Source organism: Rhinoraja longicauda, chromosome 5 (assembly GCF_053455715.1).
Source record: "Rhinoraja longicauda isolate Sanriku21f chromosome 5, sRhiLon1.1, whole genome shotgun sequence".
In the NCBI taxonomy this organism is placed as follows: Eukaryota; Metazoa; Chordata; class Chondrichthyes; order Rajiformes; family Arhynchobatidae; genus Rhinoraja; species Rhinoraja longicauda.
Genome location: NC_135957.1, coordinates 53,876,446 through 53,894,571, shown reverse-complemented (window position 1 = coordinate 53,894,571; position 18,126 = coordinate 53,876,446). Strand labels below are relative to the sequence as shown.

Here is an 18,126-nt window from a genome sequence, read left to right as displayed (position 1 = left end):
GCTTTATGAACGTATTATATGTAACCTTTTAAATTGGGACATATCATGGAGTCATAGTCATACAATGGAGAAACAGGCTCTTTAGCCCTACTCATCCATCCTCGTCAATGTGCGTCATATAAGCTAATTCAATTTGCCTGTATTTGGCCCATTTCTCTCTAAAACATTCCTATCCATGTACCTTCCCAAATACCTTTTAAATGTTGTTATTGTACCTGTCTCAACTTCCTCTGGTAACTTCCACACCCTGTGTGGAAAATGTTGCCCCTCAGATTACTGTTAACCTGGGACAGTAGTGACGCAGCAGATAGAACTGTTGCTTCACAGTGCCATAGACCTGGGTCAGATTATGACCTTGGGTGTTGTCTGTGTAGAGTTTGTACATTCTCTCTGTGACTGTGTGGGTTTCCCCCATGTGCTCCAGTTTCTTCCCACACCCCAAAGACATGTGGATTTGTAAGTTAATTGGCCTCTGTAAAATTCCCCCTAATGTGAACCGAGTTGATGAGAAAGTATCATAACATAGAACTAGTGTGAATGGGAGATTGATAGTTGGTGTGGACTCTGTGGGCTGAAAGGTCTGTTTCTATGCTGCACTTCTAAACTCTAAACTCTTTTCCCTCTCACTTTAAACCTATGATCTCTAAATAACATTGTAAACATACACAAAAAAGGGAGTTAAACCAAATTCAATGTCAACTAGTTTTCTAATCAAAACTCCAAGAGCTAAATTAATCATTTTTAGATAATGGAAGTTCTGCTTATACATACTTTTCAGTTGCTTGTTTCAATTTTGAGACCGAAGTATGGTTGATTTTCAACATATGTTCATCATCAACTTATTGGGGAAAAGTTACCATTCTGCACAAATGATCTATGATCTGTGATTTGAAAAAGTAATTATTTTTCGACATATGTGGACAACAGTGCACTGTTTATATCCACAGAAGTACATCATAATTGTAAGTAGCAATTTAATGGTTCAGCAAAACATGAAAACAATTAACTATTTTTCCTATTGCTTGTTTTACCATGTACCTTGCTACATTGGGTCTTACTTGTGGGTCCTATTTCAAAACAGGGCCCTGATTCCTTTTGAAAATAGTGGCTGTGATTTGCAGCATATTTACTTAGACACTCAGTCATGTAACCGGAGAAAACATCAAACCAACTCACGGTAAGCCTCGGGTTATGTTTGAATTTATGAAACATGTCAGAAAACGCCTTTTGCAAACTTCCCTGAACTTCCATTATCCAAACAATTAAGGCTATAATTTTCTTTTTATTTTCAGGAAGCATACTGTTCCTTCCGAAATCTGCCTTTTAACAGCACAGCAGAAAACAGACAAGTCAGAGATTGACCGGAGATCTGACAAGTGCTCATTCATCTTCTAGCTAGACTGGAAGTTAGTATTGCCTTTTATTATTTTTAGCATTTTTTTCTGGTATGAATCACAACATTTAACTCCTGTATTTGACCTGTGCTATAAATGTCTCTGAAATCTATAAATAACCTGGGAAATAATCTCCAGGATTTGGAGCAAAACCCTGTGCTGAGATTCCATCCTGCTCCCGAAATACACATATGTGTGACACAGATACATTTAGTGTGCAGAGTTTCTCATGAGAGCAGGCTGTACTGTAAACTCACTTCCCCAACAGTCAGATCACAACCCATATGGAGAGTTATTTTGAGATATAAGATTTACATCAAATGGTCAATCTTGAGGTATTAATAGAACATCTCAAATGTAAAAGCACATTGCCCAGTGCTGCACAAGAATCCACAAACATATGCTTCAGGATCCTTCTTGATGAGTGACTTTTAAACTGTTCACAGTTGCCTTATGTGGGGAATTAAGATACTAAAGGAGGAGGAAGACAGTAACAATTTACAGTGGGAAAGTTATTGGCTTGTTTGATAGCCAGTCAGTAGGATCGTAATGACCAATATCGTATTTTCTAGACTGACATTATGAGCAGTCCTTCAGTCTTCTTTAATCAACATATTAATTAGGTTAAAGAGAAAATTAAATCAGCTAAACATGGTTGGCTTCCCATAATGTTTAGTAATAACAAATTACTAAATTATTTCATTTTTGTAAGTTATTGTTCTGCCAGTATACTTTCTCTTTGTTCATTCCTTATCCTTACATTTAAATCATATCAACTTTAGTTCTGGGCTTCCACATAATGTTTGCCAATCAATCACTGGGAACTATATGCGAATTATAGAATTTAACCATCAGAACAAGGCCGATCATTACTTTGTGCCAGATTCAATACTAGATCTTGAAAGAGAGCATTTTCCATGGCTTTAAAAAACATGGAAAATCAATTGTGATTCTCCCTCATCTCTCTGTGGCAATCTGATGTGGTGAATGTCAGGCACCAAACTTCAGTCTCCCAACACCTGGCACATAATATTGACCATCCAAACAATATACCATCGCTATGGTTGTTGGCATTCTTTTTACATAGCATTAATTTATTTTCAATTTGTTTACAGTCATGAAGGATAGGAATTGAAACAACCTTCAGCTGTTCTCCAAATATGGACCACATGTCCTTGATCTTTTATGTTTAAATAAAGCTTTTTATTGAAAACTTTCCCTCAGGCTGAAGTGCTGAGTTAACTCAGCGGGTCAGGCAGCATCTGTGGAGGGAGTGGATAGGTGACGTTCTGGGATAGGACCCTTCTTCAGTCTGGAGAAGAAGGGTCCAGACCTGAAATGCCACCTATCCATTCCTTCCACAGATACTGCCTGACCCGCTGAGTTCTTCTAGCACTTAATGATTTGCTCAAGTCAAGTCAAGTCAAGTTTTATTTGTCACATACACATACAAGATGTGCAGTGAAATGAAAGGTCACCCACAGTCCAACAATAGAGCAATAAAAATAAACAATTCACACACAATCACAACCAACACAAAACAACAAAAAAGAAACATCCATCACAGTGAGTCTCCTCCAGTCACCTCCTCACTGTGATGGAAGGCCAGAATGTCTTTTCTCTTCCCCTGCCGTCTTCTCCCACGGTCAGGCTGTTAAAGTTGCCACGTTCCAGGCCGCGCCGGAGGGTGAAAGGTCCGCAGCGAGCCGGCCCAAGCCCCGCGATCCGGAGCGGGCGAAGATGCTGGCGCTGCACGTCGGGGCAGTCGTGGCAGTCGTGGCTCCCGACATTGAAGCCCCCGCCGGGCAGAGAAAATCCCACGGCCAGTTCCAGACCGCGCCAGACGGTGAAAGGTCCACGGCGGGCCGACACAAGCCCCGCGATCCGGGGCGGGCGAAGACGCTGCCGCTGCCGGAGCTCCCGATATCGGCCCCCACCCAGGGGGCTGCGAGCTTCCGATATCCACGCGGCCCACGGCCGAAGCTTCCGGAGGCGAGTCGCAGCCGCTCCCGCAGCGCTACCACAGCCTCCAAAGGTAGCCAGCTCCGCAGATGGTAAGTCCGGTCCGCAGGCTCGGAAAAGCCCAGGTGGTCCCAGGTGGCCGCCAGCTCCAGGTGTTTGGCCGATGGTAGACCGCAGCGGGAACGGAGACACGACCCAGAACAAAAAGGTCGGGTCTCCATTTGGAAGAGACAATTTTACAGTCCCCCCCCCTTCCCACATAGTACACAACCACAAAAACAGAACCACATCAGAAGCAGCTATCAACTGCGAGGATGCATGTATCGTAATTATGTTAGGTTGTCTCTGGCTGCCTCCGCTCATGCCACAGAAAATTGCAAAACTTGATTTAATTAACTACAACAGCATTTCCACCACTTTTGCCAGCGTTCCACTGATCCAGATTTTAGCATTCTTCAGTGAATAAATAAACCTTGCACCCTTTTCTGTGTTGCTAGGAGAGCAAGTAATTGATATTACTGTCTGGAATCTTCCCAGCTGCTTGTTCTTGATGCCACAGCATGCTATTTGCTGTGGGCTATGTGTCAGTGCTGATGCTGTGGAAATTGTGGCAAACAAATAGGCATCACTTGCATCTCATGTCAGCCCATTGTGTCAAGTCTCTGTCAACCACCAGAGATTCTGTTTCTTTTCTTCTCTGTGAATGGGGTGAGGTTAGGGCTGGGGCAGGTGAAACACGAGGCTCTGTGTAGTGGGAGAATACTGACAAACTAAACAGGAATACGCAGTATGGAGAAAGGTGGCAGATTAAGAATACTATATGGTTTTACCAACAAGAAATAGATTCAAACTCTTCTTTGAACTTTTTTCATTTCGTCTGAAAAATTGAATGACCCATGATACACCTTTATCAGAGTATTGTTTTCTACAAAAGAGGATGTTTTTTTCCTGGAAACAAATTTTGTTTTAAAGTCTCATATACACTTTTGATAAATTCTAGCCTATGTTTACAAAAAAAAATTAAGCATTTTAAATGAAATTTGATGTAAACATTAAGAGAAATTATAATGCAGGTCTTTTTTTACTCAGTATGGACTGGATTTAATGGATAGGTATTTTATACATAGAAAGCAAGTTCTTTGAAATCCAATACCTTATCATTACAATCAAAGTGCTCAAAGGGAACGTCTGGTACATAACTGTGAGATGATGCTACCAAATGTAGATTTTTTGACATTTCTGATGAAATGTTATGCAATATAAAAGAAACGCTGTTAAAAGAAAATGTTGTTACTTCAAGTCTGAGAAATACAATTCTGTGCAATCAATGGCAAGCAATTTTCTAGCAAATATTGCACCACATAGAAATCTTAACTCTTATTGATGTTGGTGGCATGGGTTTATTTACCTCTCGCAGTTGGCAGTGACCTTTTAAAAGCTTTAAATGATTAAAGACAAATGTAAGGGAGAATGGAGAGGCTCACAGTAGGTTTTTGCCCTCTTAAGGTCTACTCCCATGGTTTCATTACCGATAGATCTCTACATTTCCGGTATGGTGCCAGCCCTCAACTCTGAAACCCAGCCCAGGCCACAAGTCTCTCAGCTCCACAGTGAAAGCTTAATCCCCTCCCCCACTTCCGACTGGATGCCAAGAGAGCCACTGCAAGCCAATTCACTTGGCATGTGCTGCCAATTTGCACTGTGCATCGGGTATGAGGAGGAGTAACTGCACAATTGGCTAGAAGTTCACAGGGAAAGAAAATGCAGAGCCACAGCTTTAGAAAAGGGAAAAGATAGATATGTTCCCTGCAAGGTCCTTGAGATTTTATGAGAAGCAAAAATAGCTCGAAGGCTTTCCTGGGAAAAAGCACTTGCATTTTTTTACAAATGGACCTGCAGTGGTTCCCTTGCAAGATTAAATTGTTGATGCTTCAGTAGAGTTTATTTTCCAACACATGATGCACACAGCCTTATCTGACAAATGAAGTTGCCTGCAAAGGTTATTCAGAACATGATAGAAAGTTGATAGGAAAGGATGTGCAAATCCATAAAAAGATGAGAATTACCTTGTTTATTTTAAAATCCACAGCCTTAGAAAATCACATCATCACCATTTTCTTCCCTGCCACTCTTACTGCAGCAATTCTCAATGCAAAGCCTCTAATTTCATTCTCACTTGTTAGGCCTCTGGGTTCCTCTATAATGACTGCAGTTGTAAATGTAACAAGAAAGACACCTGGCAGCTACTTCAAACATCTCCTGAAGAAGGGTCTCGACCCGAAACGTCACCCATTCCTTCTCTCCCGAGATGCTGCCTGACCTGCTGAGTTACTCCAGCATTTTGTGAATAAATCCCTCAAATAATTGGTTGTCTTTTTAATATTAGAAACTGTGTTAAGTCAGAACAAAACAGGCTCACAAATTTAAAAGTACATGAGCTCTACAAGGTACAATAAAAATTCTTAAAGGATGGCAAACAATTATCCTGTGGAGTTTCATTATATTTGAGATGTTCCAGGGCTTAATTATTTTTACAACATAATTAATAACAAAAAATATTATTTTTGAAGAAATATTATTAGTAGACCATTATCATTGCTAGTTTCCACAAAGGGTTAAATCTACACATTCCTGCCAAATTCAGCTTCTTCTGTATTTTCTTTATACCAAGGAAATTTGTGCTGAAGAGAGAGATGCAGATATCCTCATCTGCGATAAAATGCACATGTAAGTTCTTAATCGTTAGGCAAGATTTCACCACTTCTCATCACTTCTCTCAGTTCCATCCCGAGACCGGATGCCGAAAGAACAAATCAAAATAAAATTTCCAGACCTATCAGTTGGATCTGGTGTAAAACACAATATCACCCTTATGCATAAGTGCACCGGGTATAAGGAGGAGTAACTGCACAATTGGCTTAACATGCTAATTATGAAGATGAGAGTTTGCAACCTCTATGCCATGCAAAGCGATGTTGGGACAGATGGGTTTGCTCAACAAGGAAGAGACAGAGGAAAGAGCCTAGGAGGTCTGTGGAGGAACATTGAGAACCTACGCAATTGAAGACAGAGCCAGTACAGAGAGAGATATGAAATTAGAGAAACAAGTAAGACCAGAGTAAGTGAAGCACAGAGATTTTAGATAGCTGCACGGCAGTGGAATACAATTAAAAATGGTATTGGGTTTGTTTGCGTGAGGTGTTAAATCACCTCATAATTTACATGAGTACAATCAGGCCATACACAAGTACAACAGGTAGTGCAAAGGGAAAAATACCAGAGAGCAGAAGATACTACAGATGCTGGTTTATACCAAAGATATTCACAAAATTCTGGAGTAAATCAGCGGGCCACACAGCATCTCCGGTGAAAAAGGATAGGTGACGTTTCGGGTTGGGACCAGGCTGAAAGTAGGGGTTGGGAGGGGCTGTGAAGAACTGGAGGCAAGAAAAGACCACCTCCCCCTTCCCCCATTGTCCCCTTCTTCCACTCCAGTCGTCTTATTATTTTCACAGTTCAACACATTGTATTCCTCTTGAGATCACACCTGCCCTGGCCAACAATGGGCCTATCAGGACACCACCCTGCCTGAGGTCATTTGTGGCTTGCTCTGGTTGGTCCTGGTCTTTCCTCACCTCCAGCTTTTCACCCTCACTCCCCCCCCCCCTCCCCTCCCCTCCCCCTCCCACCCCCCATCTACTTTCAGACTGAAGAAGGGACCCGACCTGGAATGTTACCTATCCTTTTTCTCCAGAGATGTTGCTACTCTGAGCTACTCCAGTATTTTGTGTCTATCCAGTGAGCAGAATGTTGTTTACAGTATCGTGGCACTGCACTTCCAGAGAAAAAGTCTAATATCCACTATAAAATGCCATGATAAGTATGTTTGAACCTAGAACTAGCCGAGGTACATAACCAAATTTGCAGATAGCACCATTAAGAAACAAGTAGTGTGGATAAAAGAAAGACATTACAAAGGATTATGAAGTTAATGACTGTGGGTAAATGTGAGGTCATTCACTTGGATAAGAGCAAACACAATATTTTTTTAAATGGGAAAATTAGGATCTGTGGAGAAGACTTTATATCAAAAAGTTTTAAATTATGCTCCAGTTATATCAAAGATTAGCTGATCTCATCTGGATTTCTATACCTCAGATTGTGTACCGGGACCAGGAAGAACAACATTCAAATTCATTAACACAAAGGAAGGGCTCAATGAGCTCAATTATGAAAGCCAAGTGATATAAATCTGACTTGTATCATCTTGGGGTTGAAAGGTATGACGAGTGAGGTGATCTTTCCAAAATATATTTTTTTGATTTAAGAATTTGTACAGGGTTGCAAACAAATGATTTCCTTTAGTGATGGAATCTAAATTGCATGACCATAATCTTCAATTACACAAAAGGCATTCAGCAGTAAAACCAGGAAGCAGATCTTTATGTAAAATCTGATAAAACTCTGCAACACACTCCCTAAAAGGTGTGCATGCTCAAAACTGAGAATGATTTTTTTTTGTATTTAAATCAATTTTGAGAAGCGGAACAAATGATCTGGTAAGTTGCAGTAGAAATCACTCTTAAGTTAATGGAATAGGTCTGATGGACCTATTTCAAAAATCCATCAGCATTACTGAATGATGATGTAAAATTATAACTTTCTATTTGGAATCTGTTCCTAATAACAGAACACTGTTATGATGTAATACCATGTCACTCACGTACATAAACGTTGAAAATTTTCTCTTTTTTGTGGTTTTTTTAATTAAAAAATGTTGAATCCTTTTCAGAATTAAAATCGCCTTCCAAGTGATTTTGAATGAAAATCTTTTGACTGTTAGCTAGCTTCAGAAATGGGCAGTATGTTAAATTGGAATGCAGTTCTCTTATCTGTTCCAGGCGTTTGGGCCAGGCAGTCTGAATCTAAGTCCCGAAGGATACATTCCACAATTCACCAATAACTATGGAATCTTGCACAGACAGATTTTTAGGAAATTTAGTGTGGGAAATAAAAATATCATTCTCGTATAGTACAGAGAGTTCCAAGATTGAAGGTTAGGTGGTGGTTAGGGCAGATGTTCTAAATTGCACGTGTTTATTAGGTTTGAGGTTGCTATTGTTTACAATGAGAAAGTAATACTTCATTTCACCGTATCTCATATTTAATTTCTCCATCAAGCGAATAGATGTAATTGCCTTAAATTGATCATTGATCAATAGTGATAAAAGTGCCATATCCCATAAGTATATTGATTTGAATGGAATGTATTTCTAATGCAAAGTTCAATGCACTACATATGCTGACACATATGACGGATAGCAATATGAAATAGCAATATCTGCAAGAACAGTGGTTACTATTAGCAGGGCTGGGTGACTGTACAATAAGACAGTTTTATCTATTAGTTGACTGAAAAATACAGCAAGGAAACAGGCCCATCAAGTTTATGCTGGCCATCAATCATCCATTCACAATGCAGTTGTATATTATCCCACTTTCTCATCCACTCCGTGCACATTCGGGGCAATTTAAAGAGCCTAATTAACATATAAACCTGCACCTCTTTGGGATGTGGGAAGAAACCAGAGCACCCAGAGGAAACCTACGCAGTTACAGAGAGAACATGCGAATTCCACACAGACAGCAGCCAAGGTCAGTTCAAACCCAGGTCTCTGGCACAATGAGGCAGCAGTTCGACCAGCTGCACTGCTGTGCCTCCCGTGATTTCAGATATTGACCAAAAGTTTAATATTCCTGAGAAAACATGTGAGGACAAAGTGAAAGAGAGAGATGGAAAAAGAAAGGGACATGGTTTATTCACAGAATTGTATCATTCTTCTCTGACTGCCTGTAAGTTTTAATCATTCATAGAACCATATAATTCACTATACAATCGTAAAGTAAGCCTCTTTTGTCTGAGTTCATATATCTTTGGAAATATTAATCATCAAAAATTATTTAGGGAATTAAAAGCCCTTAGAGAGAGGGTTGTTTACATTTGGCAGTTCATGTTACCATGCAGTTAATTTGTGTAGAAAAAAACCCTGCAGATGCTGGTTTAAATCGAAGGTAGACACAAAATGCTGGAGTAACTCAACGGGTCAGGCAGCATCTCGGGAGAGAAGGAATGGGTGACATTATGGGTTGAGACCCTTCTTCAGATTTAACTTAGTTTGAGGCAAGTGACAGAGATTTTAAAGGTTTTATTTTGCCCACCTGACATGCAACCTCATTGTGGATGTATAATTCCACTGAAACCATTTTCCTTCCCACTTGAATCCCATTGGAGTGGTGTGATCCCATTATAATTATTGGAATTGTGTTTGCCCACAAAATATTCTATCAAACAGCTGACATGGATACCAGACAGGAGACCCAGAGCCCTCTTTGCTCAGGCCAGGAGGGGAGGAGGAAGTGTGAAATTGCTAGATCTAAGGGAAATTCCAAGTTACAATTGTTTGTGACAAGCAGAGTATTGCCGTAAAAGTAATATTACTCAGTTACAATGATGCTGCAGGCAGCAAGGATGAGCCAGTCAGTCACCTGAATCCACAGTCTGAGTGGATCAATAGTGAATCGAACCCTGAGGATGATCAAACAGGATAAGAGAGAAGGAGGCATATTCTCGTATGAGCTTCTCGTATTAAAATCACTGTAATCTCTCAACCTCACCAGAAAAGGAATTCTATTTGTTTAAAATTTACTAAAAATTCCTTGTCTTGATTTCTGCACAATCAGTGGAAATTCCATTACCAGCCTGCTGCAATGCTGACCAGGAATGCATTCATTTATGATAGGATCTTTCAAAAAGAACTGAAAATAAATGTGATTAGCTTTGGTGTACATGAAGACTATTATTTTTGATAAAACAAATAATTATTCACTGAATCATTTTAAAGGAGGAGCCTTCCCTTGCTTTCATCACCCCAACTTGCATGCAAGTGTTATCATTCTTGGTATTAGTTTAGCTTATTTCTCCCAGACTATGTTCTAACGACTATTATTTTTGGAGTGCGATATTTGTAAATCTTGCCAGATTTTCATTGTTCTATTTTTTAAATGTTTCTTTACCTACAAATCTTTACAAATGTATTTCTTCCTTCGTCTTCCCTGTAGACACGGTGGAGAGAAAATCAAGTCGAAAATAATTTCAGCCACCACAAGTGGTTTCTTCTTTTGGAACACAAGGAATTGCAGATGCTCGAATCTTGAGGGGAAGAAACAAACCACTGGAGGGACTCAGCAGGTGAGGCAACATTGGTGCAGGGAAATGGACAGCTGATATTTTGGGTTGATACCTTTCTTCAGACTAAACTTCAAGAGGGGGAAAAAAGTGGAAAAGAGAGGTAGAAGTGGGACAAAGCCTGACAAGTGACCAATGGATAAAGGTGGAGGGGGGGGGGGGTTGAATAGCAGATGGGTGGAGTAAGTGACAAAGGGAAAGAAGAAGAGGAGAGGAATATAAACCAGACGGAGGGATCGGGGTGGAAGGGGACAGAGGGGAGGGGAATGTGGGGGGATATAAGGAAAATGCCAGACTTGGAATGGGAGATGAGCGTGCGGAGGAGGGGAACATAGCATGGAGGAAGAATGTAGGTGGCTAGTAGAGCTGCCGCCTTACAGTACTAGAGTCCCCTGATCGATCCTGACCTCATATGCTTTGTGTGTGGAGTTTGCAAGTTTTCCCTGTGTCTGGGTTTCCTCCAGGTGCTGCCACATCCCAAAAATGTGTGGATCTGTAGGTTATTGGCCTCTGTAAATTGTCCCGAATTGTGTGGAGAGTGGATGAGAAAGTGGGATAACGTAGATCTAGTGTGAACGATGGTCAGTGTGGACTCGGTGGGCCGAGGAGCCAGTTTCCATGCTGTCTCTCTGTACTCTCTATGAAACTAAACTAGATGTGGGTGCACGGGGATCGGGGATGCAGGAAAAAGAGAGGCGATGTAGAGGGGGTTATCACTAGAAATTGGAGAATCACTCACTCCACCATCTGCCAATAACCCCCCTCCCCCCCCCCCCCCCCCCCCTCCCTCCCTCATCTGTACCCATCTTACCTGCATCCACCTTGTCAGGCTTTGTCCCACCCTCACCTCTCTTTTCCAACTTTCTCTCCTCTATTGCAATCAGTCTGAAAAAGGGTCCAAAAAGCTATCTGTCTATTTCGTTCTACAGGTGCTGCCTGCACAGCGAAGTTCTCCCAGTACTTGGTTTCTTGTGTTGTATGTGTTGTATTGTTTGAAATTCAAATCCCCAAGGGAGTGTTCACTGTTTATCAGTAGAGAATGCATCCATAAGCCAAAGTCAACAATCCCTTCACCAGATGCAATAGCAGTCTGACTTTACTAGAGCCTGGGGATTTGTGGAGCATTTAAATAGCAGGAACTTTGCTGTGAGATGTTCATAGCAAAACCCGAGGGCTTTCCAAGAGTGTATTTTTGTAGGTACTTTCACCACAACCTAACAGGTTAGGCTGTTAGTCTTGCATGTTTCAACAATTTATGTTTCATACTTAACTCTTTATGAAACTCAAAACATTTTTGAGAAATAAATGTTTATGTTTGCCATATTCAGTGGACAGAATAAAATTAGCAAATCATAGATAGACACAAAAAGCTGGAGTAACTCAGCAGGTCAGACAGCCTCACTGGAGAGAAGGATTAAGTGACATTTTGGGTCAAGATCAAATGGTGGTTCTGTTGTTACTTGATATCATAATAATCATAATCATAATCATAATAGTACTTTCTTAACCAAGTTATGTTTTGCAACATACGAGGAATTTGATTTGCCAAACAGTCATACCAATAAAGAGCAGCAAGACACCCAAATACATTTTTAACATGAACATCCACCACAGCGACACCCCCACATTCCTCCCTGTGATGGAAGGCAAAAAAAATTCAATCTTCTTCCCTTCTTTGTTCTCCCGTTGTCGGGGCACTCGAACCTTCCGTTGTCGGGGCACTCGAACCTTCCGTTGTCGGGGCACTCGAACCTTCCGTTGTCGGGGCACTCGAACCTTCCGTTGTCGGGGCACTCGAACCTTCCGTTGTCGGGGCACTCGAACCTTCCGTTGTCGGGGCGATCTTGCTCCCGCAACCGGCGATCAAGCTCCCTCATCGGGGGGGGGGGGGGGGGGGATCTCAGCTCCCCCGCATCGGGCAATCGGACCCCGGGTCGGGACTGGTCGAACCTCCTGCGACTTTGAGCTTCCCGACATCAGTCTCTACCCGAGAATGCGAGCTCCTCTATGTTGAAATCTGCAGGCCGCGGTTGGAGCGTTGATCCTCGGCAAGGGATCACAGATGGTAAGTCCGCGGCCCCGCGGTGGGGCTCAAAGTCAGTCTCGAGCAAGGCCTCTAGCTCCATGATGTTAGGCCACAGAGGCCACAGAGCGACCGGAGATATGAACCGGGGAAAAATCGCATCTCCAGCAAGGTAAGAGGCTGAAAAAAGTTTTCCCAACCCCATCCCTCACCCCCCACATAAAACAAGCCAGAGAACATTAACACATACTTTTAAAACACATTAAAAATAACAAAAAAGACAGACGGACTATTAGCGAGGCTGCCATCGCTGATGGCGCCACCCGTCGAATGATATGAGAAATTCTTGAATTATCTATAAATGTTATTAGATACAAAATAATAATTCTAGGAATAGCAAAAATGAGCGGGAAGCCAGAGGATTGGGAAACTTTTAAAGAGCAACAGAAGATAACTAAAAAGGCAATACGGGGAGAAAAGACGAGGTACGAAGGTACGCCAGCCAAGAATATAAAAGAGGAGAGTAAAAGCTTCTTTAGGTACGTGAAGAGGAAAAAATTAGTTAAAACAGATGTGGGTCCCTTGAAGACAGTAACAGGTAAATTTATTATGGGGAACACAGAAATGGCAGATGAGTTGAACAGGTATTTTGGATCTGTTTTCACTAAGGAAGACACAAACAATCTCCCAGATGTACTAGTGGCCAGAGGACCTAGGGTGACGGAGGAACTGAAGGAAATTCACATTAAGCAGGAAATGGTGTTGGGACTGAAGGCTGATAAATCCCCAGGGCCTGATGGTCTGCATCCCAGGGTACTTAAGGAGGTAGCTCTACAAATCATGGATGCATTGGTGATCATTTTCCAATGTTCTATAGATTCAGGATCAGTTCCTGTGGATTGGAGGGTAGCTAATGTTATACCGCTTTTTAAGAAAGGAGGGAGAAAGAAAACAGGGAATTATAGACCAGTTAGCCCGACATCGGTGGTGGGGAAGATGCTGGAGTCAATTATAAAAGATGAAATTGCAGAGCATTTGGATAACAGTAACATGATCGGTCCAAGTCAGCATGGATTTACGAAGGGAAATCATGCTTGACTCATTTTTTGAGGATGTAACTAGGAAAATGGACAAAGGAGAGCCAGTGGATGTAGCGGACGTGGGCTTTCAGAAAACCTTTGATAAGGTCCCACATATGAGATTAGTGGGCAAAATTAGAACACATAATATTGGGGGTAGGGTACTGACATGGATAGAAAATTGGTTGGCAGACAGGAAACAGGTATGTAGGTTAATTGGCTGGGTAAATGTAAAAATTGTCCCTAGTGGGTGTAGGATAGTGTTAATGTGTGGGGATCGCTGGGCGGCACGGACTTGGTGGGCCGAAAAGGCCTGTTTCCGGCTGTATATATATGATATATGATATGATATGAAACAAAGAGTAGGGATTAACGGGTCCCTTTCAGAATGGCGGGCAGTGACTAGTGGGGTACCGCAAGGTTCGGTGCTGGGACCGCAGCTATTTACAATATACATTAATGATTAAGATGAAGGGATTAAGAGTAACATTAGCAAATTTGCAGATGGCACAAAGCTGGGTGGCAGTGCGAAGTGTGAGGAGGATGCTATGAGGATGCAAGGTGACTTGGACAGGTTGGGTGAGTGGGCAGATGCATGGCAGAAGCAGTTTAATGTGGATAAATGTGAGGTGATCCACTTTGGTGGTAAGAACAGGAAGGCAGATTATTATCTGAATGGTGTTAAGTTAGGAAAAGGAGAAGTACAACAAGATCTGGGTGTCCTTGTACATCAGTCACTGAAAGTATGCATGCAGGTACAGTAGGCAGTGAAGAAAGCCAATGGCATGTGGCCTTCATAACAAGAGTTGAGTACAGGAGCAAAGAGGTCCTTCTGCAGTTGTACAGAGCCCTGGTGAGACCACACCTGGAGTATCGTGTGCAGTTTTGGTCTCCAAATTTGAGGAAAGACATTCTTGCTATTGAGGGAGTGAAACGTGGGTTCGCGAGGTTAATACCCAGAATGGCTTGACTGTCATATGTTGAAAGAATGAAGTGACTGGGCTTGTATACACTGGAATTTAGAAGGATGAGAAGGGATCTTATTGAAACATATAAGATTATTAAGGGATTGGACAAGCTAGAGGCAGGAAACATGTTCCCGATGTTGGGGGAATGTAGAACCAGGGGCCACAGTTTAGGAATAAGGGGTAGGCCATTTAGAACGGAGATGAGGAAAAACTTTTTCACCCAGAGAGTTGAGAATCTGTGGAATTCTCTGCCTCAGAAGGCAGTGGAGACAACTGTTTGGATGCCATGATCACATTGAATGGCGGTGCTGGCTCGAAGGGCCGAATGGCCTCCTCCTGCACCTATTGTCTATTGTCTATTTCAAGAGAGAGTTAGATAGAGCGCTTAAAGATAGCGGAGTCAAGGGATATGGGGAGAAGGCAGAAACAGGGTACTGATTGTGGATGATCAGCCATGATCACAGTAAATGGTGGGTGCTGGCTTGAAGGGCCGAATGACCTACTCCTGCACCTATTGCCTATTGTCTATTGTCTGTTGAAATCAGAATTTAATACTTGGAACTCATGGAGCTGCTTCATATTTTGTGGCAACCAGAAATTGACCGTTCAACATGTCATCTTCCCACAAAAGATCCATCCTCAGCTGTTCCATGCACACTAACAAAAGTCCATTTACATTTTCCCATCCCACAACCATTATGGCCAAAATGTGTGAATAGCACCAGGGGAGTACCTTCACATAAACTGCAATGGGGCGATAAGGTGCTTCACCTCCACCTTCTCAAGACAAATTAGGAACAGGTAATACATTCTGACCTTGCCAACAACCTTGCCATCCCATAAAAAGGGCATTCAAAATTATTCTGTGGTATCAGTAAGGGCTACTGATCCCTCAACCATCATTACATTCCAAAGCAGCATGGCGCCTTTCAACAATGGTATAAAATCACAACATTCACATTTACAAATGAATATCCTGGCAATAGATACAGGATACTGGGAGTGGAAGCTGTCTAATGCTTGTGGGGTCTGACTGGGACTGTAACAAATTTGATGTTTCCATTGGCTCAATATTCATGTTAAAATCTCAAAACATGAACAGAAGAGTCTGATTTTCAGTCACTCCTTATAGGGAAGTCTCTTGATCCCAGCGGCAAGTCTCGTAAACTGTCTTTAAATATGAAAATATCTTAGATATGGAGTTCAAAACTGTACTCAGTACTCAAGATGGGGCCTTACCAATGCCTTTTATTATAAATGCATAATATACTTCAATGTCATCATGTAGCTTTTGTGCCATTTGCTTTCCATATTGCTTGTTGCATTTACATGTTAACATCCAGGGATTTTTATGCTAGGTCACCTGTAAATCCAAACTTTCCCAGTCCCTCATCTTTAAAAAAAAGAATAACCTCATTGTAATCCAATTGCCATGTTAATTAACCTGCCTGCCTCAATCTACTTGAAGCCTCTTTTAATGCTCCTTTCAGTTCTCTTTCACAACTAATTTTATATCATTTGGAAACTTGGTTACAGTTTACTTTGTTACCCCAAATAAGTCCTTGATAAAGATCATAAATAGCTGAGACTTGCAGTTCTCCACTAGCCTGCTTATTCCAAAAGACATGTATTTCTACTTTGCTTTTGTCCATTAAACAATTCTTAATCAATATTAAAACATGACTTTCATGACCATGATGTTGCGTAACAATGTTTGGTGAGAGACACTTTATTGGAAGACTCCAAATACTGACTCAGAGAGTGAGTGAACAAGAGTGGGGGGGAGGGGGAGACGAGAGAGAGGGGGAGACGAGAGGGGGAGAGAGAGAGGGGGAGGGGAGAGGGGGGAGAGAGAGAGGGGGAGGGAGAGGGGGGAGAGAGAGGGGGAGGGAGAGAGGGGGAGAGAGAGGGAGAGGGGGAGAGGGGGAAGAGAGAGAAAGAGAGAGAGAGACAGAGAGAGACACACAAACACACAGAGAGAGAGACAGAGAGAGAGAGACACACACACACACACACACAGAGAGAGAGAGAGAGAGAGAGAGAGAGAGAGAGAGAGAGAGAGAGAGAAGAGAGAGAGAGAGAGAGAGAGAGAGAGGGAGAGAGAGAGAGAGAGAGAGAGAGAGAGAGAGAGAGAGAGAGAGAGAGAGAGAGAGAGAGAGAGAGAGAGAGAGAGAGAGAGAGAGAGAGAGAGAGAGAGAGAGAGAGAGAGAGAGAGAGAGAGAGAGAGAGAGAGAGAGTATTTTCATTTTACAAAGAACCTACACTTAAGGGTAAAGTTAGAGTTGTCAATGTAATGACAAACATTGAAAACTCTAACAAAGTTAATGTTTTCACTGTTATTCAGCAGTGTTGCTGTGTGTTCATGAATGCACAGGTTGACTGACTCTGCATGCTCATCATCAAGCTTACAGATGGACTTCCGCAAATGGTCCTGCTGAAGATAATAATCACCATTGGTAAACAACAAGTGCAAGGTCAGGCACCATGCATATTGAAGGAGAGGTGTAAACCTTGCTAAAGCCAGCAGAAGATTTGTTTTCAACAGTCACTGTCACTTTCTTTCTAATACCTGAACACGAGAATTTCTACAGTGTTCATTCACTATGGCTTCAAATGTTTTATGTGGGTCTCTTTGACCTAAAGAAATAATGACATGACACAGTGGATATGCTGCAGATACAAGGAACCGATGCTGGAATTTTGAGTAAAACACAAAGTGCTGAAGGAACTCAGCAAATCAGGCAGCATCTGCAGAGGATCTGAAGAAAGGTCCCAACACAAAAACATTACCTGTTTGTCCCTGCACAAATGCTGCCTGACCTGCTGAGCTCCTCCAGCACATGGTGTTTTACAGTGGATATGCTGCCTTGCTTATGACCTTACGCTGATGTGTTATTTTACTCTTCCGAAATCTTATGAATCATAACACAATCATTTAAATGGCAACCACAGATTTTGACCTTTGCGTTTATTCCAGCTCCGTGTAAACGCAAAGTATCACTATGCACTATTTTCCTTTCCAATTCTGGTCTATTTTCCTTTTATAAATTCAATTTGTCTCCATACACTGCCAGAAAAGTAACTAGAAGCAAAAAAATAAGTTAAAGATTTCTTCCAGAACGTGTGCTGTATTTATGTGTGTTATATAAACAAATAGGGCATTGGAGGTCTGCACAGGATTATATGATGTAAATGCCTCTTGTTCTTCAATGCCTCAGTTATTAAAGATGGGATAGCAGCACATTTGGAAAGTGGTGAAATCATTGGACAAAGTCAGCATGAATTTATGAAAGGTAAATCATGTCTGACGAATCTTATAGAATTCTTCGAGGATGTAACTAGTAGAGTGGATAAGGGAGAACCAGTGGATGTGTTATATCTGGATTTCCAGAAGGCTTTCGACAAGGTCCCACATAAGAGATTAGTATGCAAACTTAAATATGGTCAAACGTAT

The 18,126-nt window shown here is 41.8% G+C and overlaps 1 protein-coding gene across 1 annotated transcript in view; it reads left to right on the top strand.

Annotated features, from left to right (window-relative positions):
* The first annotated feature begins 3,090 nt into the window (after nucleotides 1–3,090).
* Nucleotides 3,091–18,126, top strand: part of hey2 (hes-related family bHLH transcription factor with YRPW motif 2) — a 126,143-nt gene continuing 111,107 nt past the window's right edge. The window contains exons 1-2 of the mRNA XM_078399575.1: nucleotides 3,091–3,448; nucleotides 10,476–10,605. The gene's annotated coding sequence lies outside the window, so the exon portion shown is untranslated. The remainder of the gene's footprint in view (nucleotides 3,449–10,475; nucleotides 10,606–18,126) is intronic.